The 23,025-nt window shown below is 43.7% G+C and overlaps 1 protein-coding gene across 4 annotated transcripts in view; it reads left to right on the top strand.

Annotated features, from left to right (window-relative positions):
• Fryl (FRY like transcription coactivator) overlaps positions 1–23,025 on the top strand; it is a 233,474-nt gene that overhangs the window by 41,227 nt on the left and 169,222 nt on the right. For 3 of the 4 annotated variants that reach the window (XM_021161844.2, XM_029477618.1, XM_029477615.1), the window contains exon 3: positions 20,334–20,461. The exons of the other annotated variant lie outside the window; for it this stretch is intronic. The gene's annotated coding sequence lies outside the window, so the exon portion shown is untranslated. The remainder of the gene's footprint in view (positions 1–20,333; positions 20,462–23,025) is intronic. 4 annotated transcript variants of the gene reach the window in all.

Below are 23,025 nucleotides of genomic sequence, written 5' to 3'. Positions count from 1 at the left end.
CTCCTCCTCCTCCTCCTCCTCCTCCTCCTCCTTCTCCTTCTCCTTCTTCTCCTTCTTCTTTTAAGGCTGAACAGATGCATTGTGCTCAGATACCATAGTAAAGCAAACCCTGCTGCAGGGGCTGAGTTGTCTTTTTTGCTGCCTTTGTGATGCTTTTCTGTGAACACTGGTATTCTACCACCTTCTGTTTTCACAGCAAAGTCTCCAAGCCCACTCCATGCTATAGAAGAGGGATTGTGTAAGGTTGTGAATAGCAGGACAGATACACCATAACAATCATTCTCTGTGTAGTTAGGCCAACAACTGGTTATACTTATTTTATTTTGAAGTACAATAGCTTATAGGATGTATTGTTATTTTTATAGTTATCTATAATAGCTTCATGGGCCCCCAGACATATCCACAAAAGAAGGGATATTGAAAGGAGTGACTTCCTATTGTTTTCCTCTTATAAGGAACCATTTGAAAATTTCAGTTGATTTGTTGAAGTATAAATAGGTTGGGCTTCAGGGATGGCTTAGCAGTTAGGAGTGTACTTGTTGCCCTTTCAAGAGACTGCAGTTCAGCTCCCAGCCAGCACCTGTGGCTGTTGGCCCGCAGCCTGTAACTATAGTTCCAAGGTATCTAAGACCCTCTTCTGGCCCCTGTTAGGGGGAGCACATATGTGCTTGACGGCATACACACACACACACACACACACACACACACACACAGGCTATGTTCTTATCTCTCTTTTTAATATGTATTGTAGTGTGTTATATACCTTGCTTTCTTTGATATATCCCGAAGATCATTCCTTACCCATTTTCATGCGTCTTTTCTACATCCATATAACACCTCAGAGAATTTGAGTTGTTCCTAATATAAATTTTACTACAGTGAATATACACTTGACATTTTAAATTTTACTCTGTCACACTTCAGGCAGGTGCTTAGAAGTGGATTTACAAGGTCAGAGGCTAAGTGATTTTGCCCTTTTATTGGATATCTATCCCGAGAATTAGACTTCGTTTTCTCATCAGAGCAGTGGATGCCTGTTTATACATACCCACCTATGTCATAAAATACATTTTCAAACCTTTGGGAGTTTTGCTAAGTTAATTTCCAACCTCCGTTCGGATGAGGTTGTTTTTGTATAGTAAAGATGCGTTTGTATTTCTGCCTCTTACCTGTTCACTGATTTCCTTCCTGTAAGCAGAGATATTCTCTAATCTGCTTCCTGCCTGCTTCACTCTTTTCTCATCCTTTCGCCATTAGTGGTACTCATACTTTCCTGATCATTTGATGTTTGATAGTTTGATAGTAGGCTTTTTTTGTAAATGAACTCGGTGAGCATCGCTGGAGTGCCTGCCAGGGTTTGAAGTCCTGTGGCTTGGCACTAGGTGGCAGGCCATAATCCCAGTCCTTAGGCATCCTCAGGCAGTGGTCTCCTGGGGGAGTCCATATTAAACACAGCTCTAGTGTGCGGTTAATGTGCTCAGAGAGAATTCAAGGGTCGGGGCATTATTAGATTGGAGAGGTTACGGGTTACAGTTTGATGAATTGACATTTAAGCTGAGATTTGAGGGGTGGTCAGGCCTAAGCAGATGAAAAAAGCCACAGGGAACAGTAGGCAAGGATGCCGAACCAGAAGGGAATCCTCCAGTAGAGCGCCTGGCTAGCTGGAGGGAGCCATCTCATCGGCTTTGCAATCCCACCCCCGACCCTCCCAACACACACCAGGAAAAGTGAGGCCCAAGGCTGGAGCAGGTAGAATGCAGGGTGAGGACCCTCCCGAGCCACCTCCTGAGGCCCTGTGAGAGAGCTCATCTTCATCATCAGCTTTGACTGGATTTAAAACCAAGGTTGGCACACATCTCCCCAGGTCTGAGCATATTTCCAGAGCGATTACGGAGGAAAGGAAGGGACCTACCCGGGCCACGTCCTCATGTGCTGAAGTTCTAGGCTGAATAACAAAGTAGGGCAGGAGAGTGAACTGGATACCAGCACCTTCCCCTCCTGAGCTACAGAAACTCGAGGAAGCCATGCCTGTCACTAAGAGTGGACTGTAGGCCACACTTCTGTCACATCCTCACAGCACTGAGGAGAAAAGTAACCAAGATGACCTGTGTGTCATATCTGGGGAAAATACCCTGACCCTCTCGGAGTCTAGGATCCTAGTCTGGCGAGTCACCCACAAGGGCGGGCCTTCCTTCTTTAGTAATCACCCTTATAAGGATAATTCCCTACAGGCTTGCTGACTCTGGATCTCATCTGGTTGGCTACTGAGGTCACAGCATGCATTCGTGTATTATCTTTAGAAATAGGTCAAAATAAAATATAAAGGTGAAAAGTCACAAGACCCCTGCAGCCACACGGGCCATCATGGGAAGAAGAGGTGCGTGCAGATTCAGGCCAGCAGCCATACGCAGACAGACGCATTTGCAGAGCGATGGCGCCTGCTCATTCACTTGTGACGTTATTTTAGTTCCATTTCAGGACCAAACCCATTCCTTGTATCTTTACATCTGTGGTCTTCAGAAAGTTCTCCCTATCCTGGTTGGATAGAAAAACAAACGTTCCACCCTGTTTTAGCTCTTACCCACTAAGAGGCTTCAGAAGCAAACTTAGAGATGGCAGATCACTTACTCGTGGGCGCTGTTCCTCACTGGTAGAGGGCATGTGTGGTGTGCTCTGCGTTTGACCCCAGCCTGACCTAGACAGGGTCTAGTAGTGTACCTCCGTAATTAATCCCAGCACTCAGAAGGCGGAGACGGGAAGATCAGAAGTTCCAAACCAGGGTGCCCAAGTTGAGGCTCTGTTTTTAAAAAAAAAATAACAAACCAAAAACATAACAACAAAAACCTGTTCTCTAGTGCTTCCTCTCTCAGCAGCTTCACTGAGGAAGAATGATGTTTTGCTTGGGAACCAGGCATCACAGTATCTTAGGTTCCCCGTGCTCCCTTCTTGGGGTCAGCCAAGCAACCATAGTGTTTTCTTTCCTTCTCCTCAGCCTAGGCTTCTCTCTTGACATATCTGTCCACCCCCTTTCCCCTTGTTGCGTAGAGGCTCACTCCTAACCATTCCCCCTAATCCGCTTACGACCCCGTCAGTCAGATTGATTTATTTTTGACCTACATACCCTGTTTTCCTTTGTTGCTACCGCCAACTCTAAGATTTCACCACAGTCTCTGTTATGTCAGAAGCACCCATGGGTTGATGTGGAGTCAGAAGAACTGCGTATTTCTCATTTCAGAACTGATAGGCCTGAAAAGGATTCTGGTGAGACTCGTGGGGTTAGGAGGGGGTGAGTCGAGGGGAGTCTCTTTAAGAGGAGACAAGTCTCAGGTGTAGTGCCGCAGGCACCTTGAGTAGAACCTTCCGGAAGTGACCTTATTCCACCAAAAAGCCTTACTTACTTGCCTTTTGAAGCCATCTTTACACTTCAGCACACATGAAATATCGCCTGTCTCTCCACACTGCTTTGACAAAAGTGTGTGTGTATGGCAGTATCCACGTTCTGGGGAAGCCAGAACACTAGGTGTTCAGTTTTCACGTGGCAGAGAATGACCAATAAAGCCATAACAACGGAGCGTATTGGCATGTACCTGTGCTTTCCCCAGCCCCTATGACGACATTTCGAAGGATCCTCCTCCCGACTGATTTCTAGATTAACAGTGATCCTTTGTGTATTAGTAAGGCAGGCTTACTCGGCGCTCAAGTGGGATTTTGTTTGTCTATCAGGGCCAGTCGGCAATGTTTCTTCTGTGACAAGATGGGACGGTTGCTCATTAGTGATAGCCTGCAAAATGACTTTATCTTTTGTTTAAAAAAAAAAAAAAAGCCTTCTCCGTTACTGCTCATTCACACCTTAGTCTTCTCCTCGTCTCCTTTCCCCCTCTTTCTTCTTCTAAATGAGTCTGCTGCTTTGACTGCATTGTCGTGTCTTAGCATTCCGTAACCGGGCCACTGATGACAGCTGTGTCTGACGAGGCCATTTTTCTGGACTCATAATGGAAATGTCTTTTGTTGAGGGGTGATGTTTGCTGATTTTCTTTTACGTAAGAGTTTTCAGGTATTAACCTTTTCATTTGCTTTGGCCTACCTATTGAGTTAAAGAACTGCTTTTTGTCTGTTAGTCTTTCTGGATGTAATGAAGGGGATGTGTGGTTATGAAAATTTTGGTTCCTTACCAGATGGGTTTATTTTTGGGATCTGAAATGTAGGAAAGCAGAAACCTTTTAAACCCTTTCAAAAAGCAAAAAGACACATTACAGTGCCTTAAACATTCTGACAGCGTTGGCAGTAGTATCTTGCTTATATTAAGGTCAAACATTATAAGGGAAGTTTTATAATGAACTTTGCTTAAGATGAAATTAGGATTTTTGAGACTTAGCTTCTGGGAACAGGATTTTAGAGTTTTCAAAAATGATTTTGAAACATTAGGTGTCCATAGAGTAAGAAACAAATTCCCATGTGCTGCTGATCCCCACTAATATTGCTTATGGTTTAGAGTGATAAAGGAAGTTTTTCTTTATAAAATGGCAAGTCTACAAAGCTGACAAGTGCTGTGTAGCTCCTGGTTCGATGGGTTTGTAAAGGCTTCAAGAGTAAGATCAACGAGATTGCACTCCAGGTAGGGCTTGTGTAACTGGCAGCCATGCTGAAGAAACCTGCCAAGGTGGGAGACATGACTCAGGTCCTCCCTTGGTCCTCTCCAAGTCTCCTCTCTGCCCCCATTTATAGAGCCACACCCGAATTAGTTTTTAGTACAATCACAGTGTGACTTCAGAAGCACGGCCTATTAAAAAGATGGCTTTTGTCTCTTGTTTTCCCAACAACCTCATTTGCACATTCTAGAATGTTCTCCCACAGCGAGGTTAAGAAGGATGGTCTGAGAACCAGGTGAGTCGTACACTCCAGGGCACACTCTGCAGGGACCCCCGTTCTAGTTCACATTTGCCTGCCCTCCGTGTAGGGCGTGGCTTGATGGACAGATGGGCTGCTCCCATGCTCTCCTCTGCTCCTGGCGCCCAGTTTCCAAAAGGCCTCAACAGCATTGCTTTACTGCTCACATGTCTCCAGTACATCTTCCAGTTAATGTTTAATTTTGCCTGACTGATTCCAGGGTATGCCAAAATCCTCAGTGAGAAGAGCTACATGAGCCCAGAAGTGAAGCTGGTCCAGAGACCACACTCGAGGCGTTTATTCAGATGACTAAATTTTAGGACACTGAGCCAAGTGTCCTAATAGTGTCTCAACACTGAGCATGGAGTAAGGCAGAGGGGTCCACAGACGATGATTCGAGTGGACAGGTTTTCATATAAGCCACAGTGCCGACAGCTGATCCTTCCAGGGCTTGCCAGGCCTACCCTCCAAGGTGGATGCAGCCGACGTGTGGACAGTCACGGTGTTGAGGCCTGTAAGTGGCATTCTTCAGGAAGCACATGCTGTAGACTGGAGATCACATTTAAGAATCATGGCTGAAATGCCACGGTCGCTTCCCTTCATGACAACGTTGGTCCACCAGACTTGAATAATTAGATCTCAACAACAAGGATTGGATTTAGTCTGTGAAATATAAAGTAATCTCTGATTTGCCAGTCACAGCATGGTTTCTTTTAGTTTCTTTGGTTTTGAGAGTTCTGATCACACGAGAATATATTGGAGTTACAGAATCTGATGTAAATCCACATAGCAGCGCATTCTGTTAAGAGAGCCAGATGTTCAGTATTTCAAGGTCACTCACCAGTGTTCTCTCAGTTCCCCTGTCTGTAAGGTTGAACATGTACAAAGGCTGTGGTTAGCTGGATTAAAATGAAGGCGTGCGTGTGGAGCGCCAGCCGCAGCTCGTCCCGCCTAGTGGGCTGTCGGCGACAGGTGCTGGTTTTCTCGTTGTGCTCTTAATTAGCTTGAATTTCTAGGGTGTCATTTCTTAGGGTGCAGTGAACCAACTCTCAATTCTCCCCTCCTGTATTTGTAGCTTTCTTAGACCAAAGTTAGCCACCGTGAAGAGTGGAGCCTGTTTGTGGGTGGAGTCGGAGGGGTGTTGCTGACTTCCGTTCAGGGGTGGGGTGGGGGTTCCCCCAGTTAAGGGTTGTGCTCTGTAAGAGGAGAATTCAGTTTTGTGGCATGTTTTTTTTTTTTTTTTTTCCTGTATGGTCATATGCAGTGACCAAACCAACTCGGAATGTTTTGTTACTAACTTTGAAATTCGTTATTTTCTGTGTAGGGGATGTTGATCTGAATAAATTACTGATTATCTTTTACAGATTTCTAGGGAGGAACCACTAATCAGTACTCAGCACAATCCTGTCTTTCATAAACGTGGGGAGGAGGCAGCAGCACACAGCCACTTCAGAGGGCAGAGCCAAGAGTCGTTATGTAACCTGGGTACATGATAGCATCTGGCTCTAGGTCCAGGCACACTGGGGGGCTGTGCTGGGGAGACTTACAGTGAGGAGGTACTGTCTATTGAGCTTGACTATGTAACTTAAAAGGCCTTTAAAAAGTCAGCCTCTTGGAGTGGGAGACGATTCTGGGAGGAGTTAAGGGAAGGACTGGGAGGCGAATACGGTCAAAATTAATTGTGTGCCTCAGCTCTGCACATAGAAGCAAGAAGCATTTGGAGCTCTAAGTTGTTTCCGAAGTTAGTCTCTGTGTGGAAAAGGCTATCTCCTCTCAAAGACTTCTGCCAGAGCGCCTAAAACACATGCCTATCGATCTTTTGTCTGTAGACCCCTTGAAGGTGGCTCCTGCCGCTAACTGGCACTCATTGTAGATTCTAGGAGCTCTGTTGGAGAGACACACTGCTCCTGGCTGGTGGGAAGGCCACAGCAGTAGGCAGTTTAGAGATGCCCTTAAGAAGAAGACAGATTCTCAGGCAGCCTGTTTGACCTTGATGTGGCCAGGGATGACGGAGTCCCAAGTCTCCACCTCTCAGATGCTGGTTTGTGCGTGGGTACCAACATGTGTGGTCCTGGGGATCAAATCAAGCTAGGGACTCTGTGCGTTCTGGCAAGTGTTCTGCCAACTGAGCTATATTCCCAGCTGTAAAGATACATTTCTCCTTTAACAATCCTTGATATCTAACACTCCCTCCACCTCCCTACCCCCACACTCACCATCTATAGGGCATCCTGTTATTCTTATTTTTCTTCCTTTCTTTCCTTCTTTTCTCTTTTCTTTTCTTTTCTTTCTTTCCTTTCTTTTCTTTCTTTTCTTTCTTTTCTTTCTTTCTTTCTTTCTTTCTTTCTTTCTTTCTTTCTTTCACCAACGAAAACTTTTTATTTATTTATTTACTTTGGTTTTTTTCCGAGACAGGGTTTCTCTGTGTAGCCCTGGCTGCCCTGGAGCTCACTCTGTAGACCAGGCTGACCTCGAACTCAGAAATCCGCCTGCCTCTGCCTCCCAAGTGCTGGGATTAAAGGCGTGCGCCACCACGCCCTGGCTGTCCTGGAACTCACTATGTAGACTAGGCTGGCCTCAAACCCACAGAGATCCACCTGCTTCTGGCTCCTGCTGGGATCAGAGGTGTGCACTCAGCAAGAGTCTATGTCTTGAAAGCCTGCTTTGGTTAGGAGCAGCGATTCACATTTAGAAAGGAAGACTGAGGCGCATCAGGGCTTTGGAGTTGCCCCCATAAAGATCAATGTTTGGAAGTTGCAGAAACATCTTCACTTGAAGATCAGAAGTCACATTTTTTTTGGGGGGGGGGGTAAAATTCTAGATGTTTTCCAGGCAATTTAATGTGAAATGTCAAGGTCACAGAAAAAGTTATAGAAAAGTAAATCTGTGTTGTAATTTTCAGGAGATGATGAGAAATCTTGTGTTCATATTTTTATAGAATCACAAAACTACAAGGAATTGCCTTATTGTTCTTATCAAACATGATTATGGATACAAATCAAGAACTCTTAAGTAGAGTTCCCTGTCCCTATGCAAATTAGACCATAAGTGTACTGGCTAGTTTTGTGTCAACTTGACACAGCTGGAGTTATCACAGAGAAAGGAGCTTCAGTTGGGGAAATGCTTCCATGAGATCCAACTGTAAGGCATTTTCTCAATTAGTGATCAAGGGGAAAGGCTCCTTGTAGGTAGGACCATCTCTGGGCTGGTAGTCTTGGGTTCTATAAGAGAGCAGGCTGAGCAATCCAGGGGAGGCAAGCCAGTAAAGAACATCCCTCCATGGCCTCTGCATCAGCTCCTGTTTCCTGACCTGCTTGAGTTCCAGTCCTGACTTCCTTGGTGATGAACAGCAGTATGGAAGTGTAAGCCCAATAAACCCTTTCCTCCAACTTGTTTCTTGGTCATGATGTTTGTGCAGGACTAGAAACCCTGACTAAGTCAATAAGCAACGATTGAAAGTTAATGGATACAGGAGCAGCCCTGATACCTTTGAGAATTTTTGTTTGTTCATTTTTTTGGACAAGAAATTGTTTTCAAGACAAAAAGTAGATGGTCTGTGCAGCTAAGAGCTGTTTGACTGGGGACTGACGGACAAAGGACACAGGTCATATCTGGGTGGTGAAACTTACTGGTTTTTTTCCTTTTGTATTGGGCCTATGTTTTTGCTTATCTTTTTTTTTTAATTATTAAAAAAACAAAAAAATAGGATCATGAACAAGCCTTAGAATAATGTTAAGTGAATTGTTTTTGTCTCTTTTATGGACACTTTGCTCTGTGGGGGTTTTTATGTGTATCACATTCATGTTGACATATATGAACACACACACACACGTTAACAATTAAATACACACACACACAGTTTAGAGCTTGTTTATGAGTCTTGAAATAATATACAATGAGATTGAGCTATGCCCAGTAGTATGTGGGTAACTTCTATTTCAGCAGCGAGACTTTGACAGTTACACATAGTTTGCATACTGTCAGTTGAATGTAACACATGTTTCTTTCGTGCTCTTACTATTTATAGGAAAGCCATTTTTCTAGGGTCTGGGGGAGGGGAGGGAACTCAAGCCCCAACCTCTCTTCTCTGAACCACAAGGTTCTATAGCAGGAAGACGCTGCAGAGGTCTCTCTCGGGAGAGCGTCTAGACACTAGCTCCTCGAATCCCACCCACTCACTGTAACCTGCCCAAGGCTCAGTAAATGGGAGGAGATTTAGCGCCCCCTCCAGCCCCCCACCCCACAGCCAGTCTAAGGAAATTATTTTAGCCGAGAATGATGGAGGTACTATTTTCCCTAAATAATTCAGAGACAAGAGTGCTCCAAATACCTCCTCCTGCACACATGTATACTCGGTGGTTAAAGAAAACATACTGCGAACAAACTTTTGATCTGTTTTAAAAATTGTGGTGAAGATCCTGAGAAGGGTTTATGTCTTCCTGCCCCCTTGTTGGTCAAACCTGAGTGTATTTCTTGTTCCCATTGTCCGTAGTCCTCACCACTGTCCCCTACTCCAAGGTCAAGTGCTTTCTAGTCACTTCCTCATAGAATGTCTTGGTAAAGGATGTGGGTTATCCACACCCCACCCCACCCCAACCCCTGTAAATGCTGGCCTAGTTCATCTGCCTCTGGATACAAATGAAACTCCTTGTTGCAGACTGCGAATCCGCCAGTGTTTGTGAAGTGCCTAACTGGGTACCGAGCTGTGATTTAGGCACCAAGAGAATTTGGATTATTTAATCCTGCTGCATAATAAAATGACTTATCAAATGCTCATGTGGGCACACACAGAGGCGTGATTGTGCTCTCTCAATGCACGGCATAAATACTGGAGCTGTTTTGGGGAGCCAGCACGGCATGCCGAAGGCATGGTTTGGAAAAAGGCCTTGGAGTGTGTTCTTATCTGTGGGAGCTACTGACAAATACAGTCGAGATTCTAAATGCTGGAGTTGTTTACTTCAGTTCTGCCTTGGCCTTCAATAGTTTTGGTTTTGTTCTTTTTATAATCATTGAATCATCTGCCTTCATGTTTTTATAGGTTTTTTTTTTTAAATCATCACATTAACTTTCAAAGATTAAGAAACAAAACAATGGAATTTAAAAACAAAGAAACAAAAACCCGATTTAGATGGAGGAGAGAGAACGACCTAGGTAGGCCACTCCTCGGCTTCAGTTTCCATCCAGTCCTGTGGCCGCTGTACCACTGTTTTTTATAGACCTTGACTGTTTTGATGTATGTCCTCTGTCATAACACTCCAGCCGTAAATATTTCAGGGTGGGTTCCTAACAGACAAGGACTCCCAGTTTTTTGCTGATAAAGTAGAATCTTAATCTTTTAGGGAGAATTTATAGGAACCTAGGAACACTGTAAGTGTGTGGGGGAGGGCTACCGTAAAGGAAAAGAGAGATATTAATTTTTATCGCATCATCTCTTTGTGCATGTGCACCTGTGTTTGGATATCCGAGGACATCTTACCGGAGATGTTCTTGTCATCTACCACGTGGGTCCAGGGAATTGAACTCAAGTTTTCAGGCTTGGCAGCAAGAGTCTTTACCATGAAGTAGTCTTGCTGGGGAAGAACACGATTTTTTGAAATAGAATAAATGGAACCAAGAAATTCTCAACAAGCCCTTGTACCAAAGAGCAAGACACACGTTCTGATAAAAACACCAATTAAGGCTTTTAATGCATGAAGTACAGTGGGGGTGGGGGGAGAGAGTGGTAGGCATTTTTGAGCAGCCAATGTGTGCTTGCATCCCAAGACAGGTTAGTCTGGGAAGAGAGCCAATTACATCTCATACCATTTGAAATGCAGTTTTGTTTCAAGATGCCTTCTTGAGGAGGAAAACCATGTACACAAACTGCCAATCAAGACACTGCAATATTGCACGCAGTCATGAAGACTGGAACTTAAAGTCGAGAAAGAAGCACGTGAAGACAGTATTGCTCAGTAGCCACTAGAAGTTGAAGGGAAGTATTCTCACTGTGTAAAATATTTAATGTGTAAAACAACCTAAAGCAAGTTACTACTACTGTGAATCAGTCATGATCATCTAAAGGTGTTTAGCTTTTAACATAAAGCCTGGAACTGGAGAGAGAGCCCAGCAGTTCAGACCACTCATTCTTTGAGAGGATTTGGGTTTGATTTCTGAAGCCACATAGCAGTTTACAACCTTCTATAGCTCCAGTTCCAAGAGTTCTGATACCCTCTTCTGACCTCGGTGGGTACTCATGTGTGTTGTGTACACACACACACACACACACAAGCAAAACACTCATATGCATAAAATAAGAACCATTAACATTTTTAAAAATTCCTCATATCTTTTTATGTGTAAGAAAGTGTTTTCCCTTCATGTGTGTGCATGTAATATCCTTCATTTTTGTGCATGTAATACCCTTCATGTATGTACATGTAATACCCTTCATGTGTGTGCATGTAGTACCCATGGAGGCTGGCAGAGGGCATCGGATCCCTGGAGCTGGAGGTTGTAAGCTGCCATGCAAGTGCTGGGAACCAAACCCCAATCCTCTACCAGAGCAATGACTCCTTCTAACCACCGAGCCATCCATCTAGCCTCTTAGGTCTTAGAACTTTGACACACTTTCGTCTCTTTATTGGGAAATTGTTGCAGACTTGGCTGTTTACAGCATCTGTGACATGTTAAACCAACGGAGATGGCGTACCATATATCAAGCATTACGTAAGTGCTTTTCATTTTTAATTCCCACAGTAGCCCTGAGAGATTTTCCCGTCCTTATTAATGGGTGAGTCAATGAGTGCATTCAATCATGAAGATGGAGTCACTCTATCAGGGTCTAGTCATTGCTGTGAAATGTAATTTTATCTTCAATACCTGATAAGGTACTGTATGTATTTTTTTTCCTTTGTACTTAAATATACACATTGAGTTGCAGTGTTAGTCAAGACTGTATTTGGCTCTTTTAGAAAATGATATATTTCACCTTATGAATATATCAATTTTCCCTTCCAACTGTTTTGTTCTTTGACCACTACAATATTTCATTCTCCCCAAGAATAACAGTAAATTGAATACCTTATTTTTTTTTAATACTGGATTATATAAGGTCATTTTCAAGTATGTAATGTACTTTAAGCACATTTCTCTCTGTCCCTCTATCTTCCTGGTCCCTTCCTGTTTGTTCTCTTTGTCCCTTGGACAGTTTTGTTTCTACTTTCATGCCATCTGGACATGTATAACTTATGTGTCTACCCAAAACCTGGGACCCACAAACACGAGGAAACAGACACTACTTGTCCGAGAACGGCTTCCTTTGATTGGTGTTCATACCCCCAGTTTGATCCATTTTCCTGCAAATGACACATCCTTCTTTTTATTGTTTGCAAATTTTTCATGTGCATATAATCTGCTTTGATCAAAGCCTTCTCCCTTCCCCTCACCTTCAATTTCTCCCCTACTTCACTTCTCATTTTTTCCTTCCCAATTTCACATGTTCTGCTTTTAATCTACTGAGTCCACTTAGTGTGCGTGCGTGCGTGTGTGCGTGCGTGCGTGCATGTAGGACCATAAACTGGAGGATGAGGAACCTCTCAGGGTTGGGATCCCTAAAGAAAGCTGGTCTCCTCCCTCAGCAGCCATCAGCTAGGGAGAACTTCCCGTTCCTTTCCCCTGCCCATGCTGGGTTTTGGGCTGGCTTGGTCTTGTGCATACGGTCACAGCTGCTATGAGTTCAGGTGTACAAACTCTGATCTCCTGCAGATAACTCCTCTCTCAGTATTATACTGTCTTCAGACCTCCCTGCTGCGATGGTCCCTGAGCCCTGGGGTGGGGGAAGGAGGAGGGGATGTGACGTAGATGTCCCATTTAGAGCTTCAAAAACTCCTATGCTCTGCACTTGGCCCAGCGATGGTGGTTCTCTGTGTTAATCACCCTCTACTGTAGAGAGAAGTATCTCTAGTGAGGGCTGGGAGAGTAATAAGGGCACTCACTTTTTGTAACAGGGTCTCATTATGTCGCCCCGGCTAGCCTTGATATGTACACCAGCCTGCCCCTGCCTCCTGAGTGCTGGAATTAAAGGTGTGTGTCACTGAGCCCAGCGAGGATTTCTTTTTGTGCATACATCCTTTGAAACAAACTTGCCCATGCACTTCTGATCATCTTCTAGAATTTGCTCTGAGAAATGACATTACTGGATGAAAGATGATAGATATTTTAAAGCCTTTCGATTCAAGTGGAGAGACCGAAGGTGACAAATACCATTCTTCTTTGAGTTTAGAGAAGTTGTTTCGGGGCTATAAATTTGGGAGAAGTAGGTCATCTAAATCTTCAGTGGGCATTTGTGCTTCTCTGGTTTCTTTTATGGATGTCAGACTTCACTCGGCTTGTTGGAAGCAATAAACAGAAAGAGGAAGGGAGATTTATTAAGCTGTGGCCGTTGCTTGCTTCATGACCTTGAGCTGCTACTTAATTGTCTCCCTCCCTTTAATTCAAAAGTTGGATTAGTCTAGACGATCTCTTATTGCTGAGCCACGGAGATCACCCAGCCAATAAAAGTGCTTAGCTTGCAAGTCTGAGGACCTCGTTCAATCCCCAAAACCTGTAAGAAAAAGCTGGGCGTGGTGGCTCTGGTCCCAGTGCTGGAGAAGCAGAGACAGGTAGATCCCAGAGGCTGAACGGAAAGGCTTTAGGCCAGTCAGTGAGTGATTGTATGGAAAGAGGTGGATAACATTCCAGAGTATGTCACCCGAGGTTGTCCTCTGGTCTCTACACATACATGCACATATATGCATGTGCACATGCAACTTGAACTCAAAGACATGTTAAAAACTCATTGCAAATTACTTGTATGAAAGCATACAGATTACGCTTCTGAAAATTGGCATGAGTTTTTTGTGATGTTTGCTCTTGTTGAACCATGGGGCGGTAATTAGGTAAATGAAGTTCCATGGTTTAATTTTTTTAAAAAACATAGATTCAATACATGTGCACATTAATCAGGGGCCTTAATGACCCAAATATCTGAATATCTTTCAACTACTACATTTTTAAATAAAAAGCCCCCCCACCCCCCAGTGGATAACATGTTTTCTTTTTGTGACAAGCAAGAACCTAAGCATTTGGACCAATTCCTTGGTAGTTTGGGGCTGGCTGCTCCGTAGGAAAAGGAGCCTGCTGCCAATCCTGAGGCTCTCACCTGGCTGTCTCAGCCCACCTGGAGAAAGAAGAGAAACAGTTTTGCAAGTTGTCCTGTGCCTTCCACAGGTGTGCCTTAATATGCATGCAAACATGCAAACACACACAGACTCAGAATAAATGCAAATCTAAACGTAAAAGAAGTGATTTTTTTTTTAAGTGATTAGGGTTCTGTTACATGCTCCTCTTGAGTGTGTCTCTTCGAGTCTTCATGCGTAACATCTGTGAAGACTTGAACTGTAGGTTTGGGTCATAACTTAAGGTGCTCGGAGAATGATTAATGAAACTAGAATGTTAGGCTCCATGGGAAATCCGGCTCAGTTATTCTGGGAAGGACGAGATTACAGCAGTATATTCTGACCGTCTAGGAGTTTGTGAGCAGTTTGAGGGCAATAGGAGAAATGGTGTGTAGTATGAATAGCATAATTTGAGAAACTGCTGTATATGGTAGTTGTCAAAAGTCAGTGTACACTTTTTTTTATGTGTGTATTGGGTATGTGCGTGTATGCACATGTGTGCTCCCATGCATGAACATGCTCAGAGGATGCCGGCTGCCTTCCTCTATGACTCTAATTCTTGAGACAAGGTCTTTCCGTGAACCTTATCACTTCAGCTAGGCTGGCTGCTAGGCGGGCGTCTGGACCCATCTGTCTCCACTCTCACATCCTCTTGCTTTTACAGAAAGTGCCCTGACCCACAAAGCCATGCCCCATTCCCTAAAAGAGGGACTCTTACTTTATTACTGATGGTTCTATCTCAAACGTTCTCAACTCCCTAAGGTTAGGCTACTGTGTGTTTTAATTATTTTCACTGATGTGTTGTTATGTATATTTGCATGTGTTGTCTACAAGGCTATGTACTTGTAAGTGCAGTGCCCAAGGAGGTTAGAGGCCTTGGATCCCTGGAGCTGTAGTCAAGGGAAGTTGTGAACTGATAGATGTGCGTGCTGGAACCCGGGCTTGGCTCTTTGGGTTTGCCTCATTGGTAGTAAGGCAAGGCCAAGTTTAGAAGATGTAAACTCTCCATTGGGATATAAGTGGTTAGAGTCTAGGGCAGCCAATCTCAACCTGTGTAGGTTGACTGACCGTTTCACAGAGGTCCACAGGTTAGATATTCTGATAGCTACATTGCGATTCATAGCAGTAGCACATTCCAGTTATGAAGTAACAATGGAAATAATGTTATGGCTGGGGGTCACCACATGAGGAACTGTTATAAAGGACCACGGAGTTAGGAAGGTGGAGAGCAGTAGACTTCACACTCTAGTCTCCCCGGTGGTTCTAGTCTACAAACATTATCAAGTGTGTGGTTTCTGCCAGCTTATGTGGGGTACGGTTACAGTAACAGTGCTAGAAGTTGGGGGTACAGGGACATTCTTGAGTTGGTGACATTCTTTCTGCATTGATTTCTTGGGACTTCTTCCATTGACCCCCGAGGTCTTCTCCTGGTGTTTAAGTGTAGCTGGGAAAAAATTTTATTGATATGTTTTTGATCTCATGCCACATAGAAATATGATAGGGAAGTTTTACTAAAGCTACACAGTCATTCATCAGTACTCAGGAAGATGCGTATACCAGCGTGCCTTCATTTGGTTCAATAATGAAACATTTCTAGAAAACTCCCTAACATTGTGAATGGAAAATCTGCTGATTGCTTTCCTTAGATCAAGTGCCATGATGCTGCTGTTCTGGGTAAAAAATGCAAAATCAACAGAATGCTGACACATTTACCTGCTGAGCTCCTGCTCTGTCAGCAGGAGGTTTGGAGGGTTTTTTTTTTTTTTTTCCCTTCTTTTCTCCCCACCCCCTTTCCTTTTTGTGGTGCTGCTTGGTTCTGCTACCTCAGATCATTATACAACATTTTTGGCAGGTTTTGTGATACAATCTGAGATTATATAGATTATACTCAGCACAGTTTGTTTCCTCATTCTATAAAATTAGAATATTGGGGCCAGCCACATGGCTCTGTGAGTAAAGGCACTTATTGTCAGACTGAAAACCTGTGTTGGCTCTCTAACAAAAGCTGATACTTGATGGAATGTGATAAAGCAACGGAGAAGTTTAAATATAAACCACTCTTAAAAAGCTATTAAAAAAAAAAACCACAGCCTTTCTAAATAATTAGACTAAAGGAGAATAGAAATTTGAATTATAAAACAATCACCATTAGGTTTTACAAATCACTAACTTTCTTTTGTCAATTAAATGGGTGGTAAAGCTTCCCTAAAAATTTTGTCTTAATGATTTCTTACTGGTCTGACTTACAGGATGCGATGATTTGCCACTTTGTTATTTGTGAGTGGGCTCTTTATATATCATGCAGTCCTTGGATTAGACAGATCATTGCAGTTTGTGTTTTCCATAACTGGTTTGGTGTCACAGGCAAGAGCTGCGATGATTGTAAGTGGGTGTGAAAACCTTTGCCACTTTGCTGGTGTAAGCACTTTTTCCCCCCGCTTTGCTCCCAAAGGCTGTGGGGGGGCTGATCTAACATTGAAAAGAGATTTACTTTTGTTTTTAATTATGGATCTATGTGTCTGCATGTTTGTCATGTGGGTGCAGTGCCCATGGAGGCTGGCAGAGGGCAGCAGAGACCTTGGAGCAAGAGTTACAGCCAGTGCTGGGAACTGAAACCCAGGTCCTTGGAAGAGGAGCAAGGACGTTAACCCCTCCTCACCCCCCAATCTCTCTGCCTCCCCCCCCTTTTTTTTTGGTTTTTGTTTTTTTAAACATCATCATTTTATGAGACCTTGTAGGACTCCTGGATGTTAATAATAGGCAGATTTCATGCCTTGGGGTGTACTTTATCTTTTTGGTTGAAGAATGATGCACTTCTAGGTTACTGGATATTTTGTATTCGAGAATAATATAAAATATATTTGAAATTAAATTTGGAGTTTCAGGTTGGAACTGTCAAGTTGGAATTTACCCTAATCTTTTTTTTTTTTTTTTTTTCCCCTGGTGGGGTAATCCTTTCTGTAACAATACGTAGGAAGGCGAGTACTTTCTACAATATTGCTTTAAGGATATATTCATGTCATTTTATGTGTATGGGTGTTTTTCTCACACACATGCCTCCACACCACGTTTGTGCCCCATGACTGAGGAAGTCAGGAAAAGGCCTCAGATCTCCAAGAACTGGAGTTATGGATGGTTGTAAGTCGCCATGTGGGTGCTGGGGATTGAACTCAGGTCTTCCATAAGAGCAACACTTGCTCTTGGTGGCTCCAGCCAGGAGTCTTAACAATCTTTACCTAAAATCTCAGCGAGCAGACTTTTCATTAACAGTAAACAATCAAGTCTTTAACACTGATCCTAAACCTCCCACATGCCGAGGGCCCGCCTGGCTCCTATCCTCATGGTTTGGCATATTCTGAGTGCACACTTATTGAAAGTGTGCTATCCAACAGCCCTCGGCTTTGTTCTCTGTCCAGTTAGCTCTGATTACTTTAGCTTATCATTTCCTACAAGAGTGCATATCGTAGAGAGACACCTCGAATGTCTTAACTGTGAAGATAGGGGTTTTTTTTGTTTTTTGTTTTTGTTTTTGTTTTTCGAGACAGGGTTTTCTCTGTGTAGCCCTGGCTGTCCTGGAACTCAACTTTGTAGACCAGGCTGGCCTTGAACTCAGAAATTTGCCTACCTCTGCCAACTGTGAAGGTAGTTAAATCTCTGGCATTTGTGCTGTAACTATTTCAAAAATTGTTTTCAAAAAGAAAAGATGTAGAGTGTTGTCTCGAGGTCCACTTTAGATCCTGGATTAAAATTAAGCACCACTGGACCTGGGAGATCTCATCTGGTCCATTACTGTGTGTGTTTACTGTGAGTCTAAGAAGCATCCTCCCGCCATGGGTGGAAGTCACATACCGGCAAGCCTGAAATTCTTTGGCTGAGTATAGAATTGGATTTAGGGTTGTCAAATACCCACTGGTCTCCTTTGACCTTTTAAAATAAAAAGTAGGGCACTGATCTCACGTACAGCTTGACCATGGACAGTTAGTTAACATACCCTCTCTGACCTTCACGGTCTCAGAAGCAACATGCTAAAAGGAAGTAGTAAAAATGGTTTTTCTTATAGAAAAAAACAAACCAGGTTCTCCAGATCAGGAAAGTGGATTTCATATGAAATGGTATGTGGAGAGACAAAAAGGAAATCTGATTAACATGCAGAAAGGCTGCCACTTCCCCCAAGAAACTCCAAACACACAAACAATACCCCTAAACCAAACAAAATGGGAGGGGGAGGAAACCCTCGGATACAGATATCTCTTCAAACCCTAGTCCTGATAAAAATGTACACACCATGGAAAACCAGAGGAATACTAACCAAATACTCTCCTGGGCAGTCAGGGATTGCATCTCTCATTCAGAAGTGAGAAGGTGAGGGTGGGAAAGGTGTGTGTCTGCCGAAGGTGCTGGAGGCTTCAGGAGATGTGTGGGGTATCCACAGAATGAGGCTGGGCTTCAGGGACATTGGGGACACCCACAGAATGAGACTGGGCTTCAGGGACATTGGGGACATCCACAGAGTGAGAGCTGGAGATGAAGAGCAAGTGCTGGGGAAGCCTGCTGTGTGGAAGCAAGGGAGAGCAGGCACCATATCCTGACGCACAGTCCATCCAAGTTGAGGTTATAGCATCCCTCCTTTGTTTTCTGAGTTGGTTTTCCATGTCTTTTTTTTTTTTTTTAACCTAGTTTTAATTTATTATCTGTATGTCTGTGACATGCATGCCTGAGTGTTGCTGCATGTGTGTCACTTTACATGCATGCGTGTCACCTCACATGTGGAGGTCATAGGATAACTGTGTGGAGTCGGTTCTCTCCACCTCTACATGAACCCTAGGGATCCACCTCAGGCCACCAGGCTCTCCGGCATGCCTTTGTGACTCAGCCATCTCGCTGGGCCTGGAGCTGTGTCAGTTCTTCCTGCATTTCGCTTTAATGGGCCTCACTTCTGTGAGTTGTCCTGAGAGAGAAGGTGAAGCCCAGTTTAAGTCTCATGAAGCAGTATGCTGTGTACAACCGTACCAGTAAGACAGAGGTTGTTATATGGGTTCTATGTACTTTGAGGGAGAAAAGATGTCATGACCCAAAGACAAGGAAAATATTAAGAATGTGCCAGAATGTTCTTTTCTTTTCTTTTCTTTTCTTTTCTTTTCTTTTCTTTTCTTTTCTTTTCTTTTCTTTTCTTTTCTTTTCTTGGAAACAGAGTCTTTCTACAAAGGCCTGGCTCTCCTGGAACTTACTATGTAGACCAGGCTGGCCTCAAACTCTTGGAGATCCTGCCTGCCTCTGTTTCTCAAGTGGTGGGACTAAAGGTGTGCACCACCACGCCCAGTCTGGGTGTGTGTGTGTGTAAATATTCATGTATTTATAGATTTGGGAATGTTTAGTGGAAAGTAAAACATTGCAGCAAGTCTCAGTCATTCTGATTATGAAAAAGTGTGATGTTTAAAACATGTATTTATTTATGAGATTTGGGGCTTTGAAGACTTGGCCTCTGCTGTGGCTTTGTCCACCATGCTTCTTAGTACATAGAATGCCACACCCTAAACACCTATAGATCTGTTAGATATGATGCCTAGTAGATACACAAGCTGTTAGACAGTGCTGTATTCTAAGGAGTGCAATGACAGTGTGTTAAACATGTAACTGAATATGATGGGGTTGTGTGTGTGTGAGGTCAGCCATCGCTTTATTAAAGCATTGCTTGGAGAAGAGGAGGACAAAAGCATATAAGCTAGAACAGAGCCAAGGAACACAGTTGCCACTCTCTAGATTCTGTTCAGTGGTTGAAGCAGATGGTTAAAAAGATGCTTGGAAATTTGAGCAGTGATTGGCAGCTGGTATTAGAAGTTACTAGTATAGTGTAGGTATTCTAATGGGCTACTGTACTAGAAAGGCCTTTGTTTTAGAGCAGAGTATACTCAAGTGTCTACACATGAAATGCTTGGTTGTCTGCCCTTTTATTTCAGCATAATCCTGGGGATGGACAGGATGTGCAGCTATGACTGAGATAGGATGATATACGGGGAGCTAATTGTTGTATTTGTGAATAATGGGAGCAGGTGCTTTTATGATGATATTCTCAATAATTTTACAGCAGTTGGAAAATTTCCAGAGTTTAAGAAAAAATAAGTAACATGTCATGATCAGAAGAGATGGTAGAACCAGGTGAATGATTGCTACCAGAAGTGGGGATGGATACAAGTTAACCTGTTAATTCTAATCATCCCTGACAGGCAAATGTTGTGTTTTGTTTTTCTTCAGAGACGAAGCCATTTATTTGAATCTGGGCAATTACCCTCTAAATGCTTAATTCTTCAAACTGCTCAAGCGTCATGCGTGCTTAGATGCTCCATGTCACCACCAAGAACTTAGCCAGGAGTGGCACTACGGTAAGCTCACAGTAAACCCTACTGCTTAAGAGTGAGGTCAAGAAAGAGCTTTTAACACCACCGTGAGTTTAGCTCTCAGCTTCGATTACAGTTTCTGTCTTAGTCACTTTTCTGTCCCGCCAACCGCGCTCCTGACATGATGAACTTAATTGTGAAGAGATTGATTTGAGCTCATGGTTTTGGAAGTTCTGGTCTGTGGATTGCTGTCTTGTTGCTTTGAACCTTTGTCTGGGGAATCAGAACGTGGGAGTAGGGAGCCAGGATCCCACCCGTTTCTTCAAGGATGATGCCCCAATGATTCCATCCTTCCCAGTAGCCTCTACCTCTCAAACTTTAGATATGTGGGGCCATTAGGAGACTTACACAGTTTTTTAAAAATTATTAATATTTTACTGTATTTTTATTATGTGCATGGGTGTTTTGCCTGCATGCACGTCTGCACTGTGTTTGTGCCTGGTGTTCATGGAGACCAGAAGAGGGCACCAGGTCCCCTAGAACTGCAGTTACAGGTGGCTGTGAGCTGCCAAGTGGTTGTTTTGGAATCAAGCCCAGGTCGTCTGGGTTTGAGCAGCCAGTGCTGATCTATCACCCCTCCAAGCCCCCACTGAGGGACATTTAAGATAAGAGCCAACAGCACATTCCACTCAAGGTTGTGATAACTAGTTCAAGTGTAAGAAGTAAATGGGGTTTCGTGACTTTTTCCTCTCATTCGGAGACTGTAATGGATAGTGTTTACCACCGGAAATGTAATGCTGTCAGCCCTACTCTGCGTCTCAGCCAGGGCTGTTCTTCAGGTAGCTGACAGTGTGCCTTCCACTTGGTTTATCAGGGATCAGCCTAGGAAGCAGATTGGGCTCAGGAAAGCTTTGTGCCCTACCCTGCAGGGAAAATTGTAGCGATGAGAACGGATTTTCCTCCTTAAACAGAAGACTAGCTGGATCGAGGCAGCGGATCTCACAGCAAACACTTGAGGGGTGAAGGGAATCTTGAGGTCTCTTCTGTGACACCCAGTGCTCCCCTTTCTGCGCCCCAGACCCCTCCTTTCTGAGATGTGAAAGTAAGGTTGAGGTTAATAGTAACCCGGCAGGTGGTTCAGAGCAACTTCCTGCCTGGCATCAGCGTCCTTCCACACCACTGTGTTACAGGGCTCCTTAGATAAGAGCCCAGAGTAGAGGCCCAAGGCAAACAGCAGACACATCGTGTAAAACCCCTGAGGTCACAGTCACCGAGCAAACACAGAATAAGAGCACCCACAGGCAGTGAGAAACCTCACGGCTTAGAGTTATGACATTGCTTCCCTTGTTTGTGGGGATCGGGTCACAGAGATTATCAGTTTTATTCCTTGTAGGCTCAGAGGAAGCTCGGAGAGAGAATGTGGTTCTTAAAAGTGCTTTATAAAAGTCAGGGGTTTTTCTAATAGAAGTACTACTTTAGGCAAAGAAATGGAAGTCTTCCTTCCCTGTTCTTCACCTAGACAGAATTCCTCCACCCGACACTTACTTGGCAACAGGGTCTCGAGTATCCCAGGCTGGCCTTGAATTCACTCTGTAGCCGGGATGATTCTGAATTTCCCATCCTTTTGCCTGCTCCTCTAGAGTGCTGGATTAAAGGCGTATTCTACCGCTCTTGGTTTACGAGGTCCTGGCCAATGACCCCTTAAGTCTTACAGTCTAGGAGCAAGGGCAGGAACCTGACTCCAAACAGACATCAGCTAGCTACTCCTTCACAATCATTTCCCCTGATGTCTGTAGTGACCGACGGCTTTGCCCCGTCTTTAGAAATGTTACATTTCACATCTATTTTCATGTCCGTTACTGGAAGAGAGCAATTGTGCATGTGTGTGCATTGCTGAGCGAATCTAAGTTTTGAAGTTATGCTGAAGGCTTCTGAAGTTCCACACAAGCAGAGTTACCTGGGCTGCTTCTGCCTTCTCTGTGTTCCCTTTGTTCCTGTCCCTCACTCTCCTGTCTGTCCCTGTAACATCGAGGTCGTGGGATTAACCCCTTGTGCTCTTTCACCATAAGGAATGGGTTATAGTTATTTCAAAAACAGGGTGTTAGTGACTACATTTATTACAGTTTATGATTCATTTCTCAGGGTTTTAACATTATGTTTTAGGTGGATCTGTTGCCAATGACTTTTTTTTTTTTAAGATTTATTTATGTTATGTATGTAAGTACACTGTAGCTATCTTCAGACACACCAGAAGAGGGCATCGGATCCCATTACAGATGGTTGTGAGCCACCATTGGTTGCTGGGAATTGAACTCAGGACTGTTAACCACCTAAGTCATCTCTCCAGCACCTTTTGATGACTTATTCTAGGTTTTCTACTATTGTGAAGAATGCTTGATTCTAAAGGGGATGTGTGTGTGTGTGTGTGTGTGTGTGTGTGTGTGTATGCACATGTTTAAAAGTCTAAGGTTTTCACTGGCTCAGCTTTACAGTCTGTGTAAGTTGTGAGATCTGGTGGCAAATTTTCAAATTGATAAGAATTATCTTTTGAGTCCAAGTTATTCTCTTGCACTCAAGATCTTAAATTTATATGAGGAAGATACACCCCA

Source organism: Mus caroli, chromosome 5 (genome assembly GCF_900094665.2).
Source record: "Mus caroli chromosome 5, CAROLI_EIJ_v1.1, whole genome shotgun sequence".
NCBI lineage: Eukaryota > Metazoa > Chordata > Mammalia > Rodentia > Muridae > Mus > Mus caroli.
This window is presented reverse-complemented; position numbering and strand designations above follow the sequence as displayed.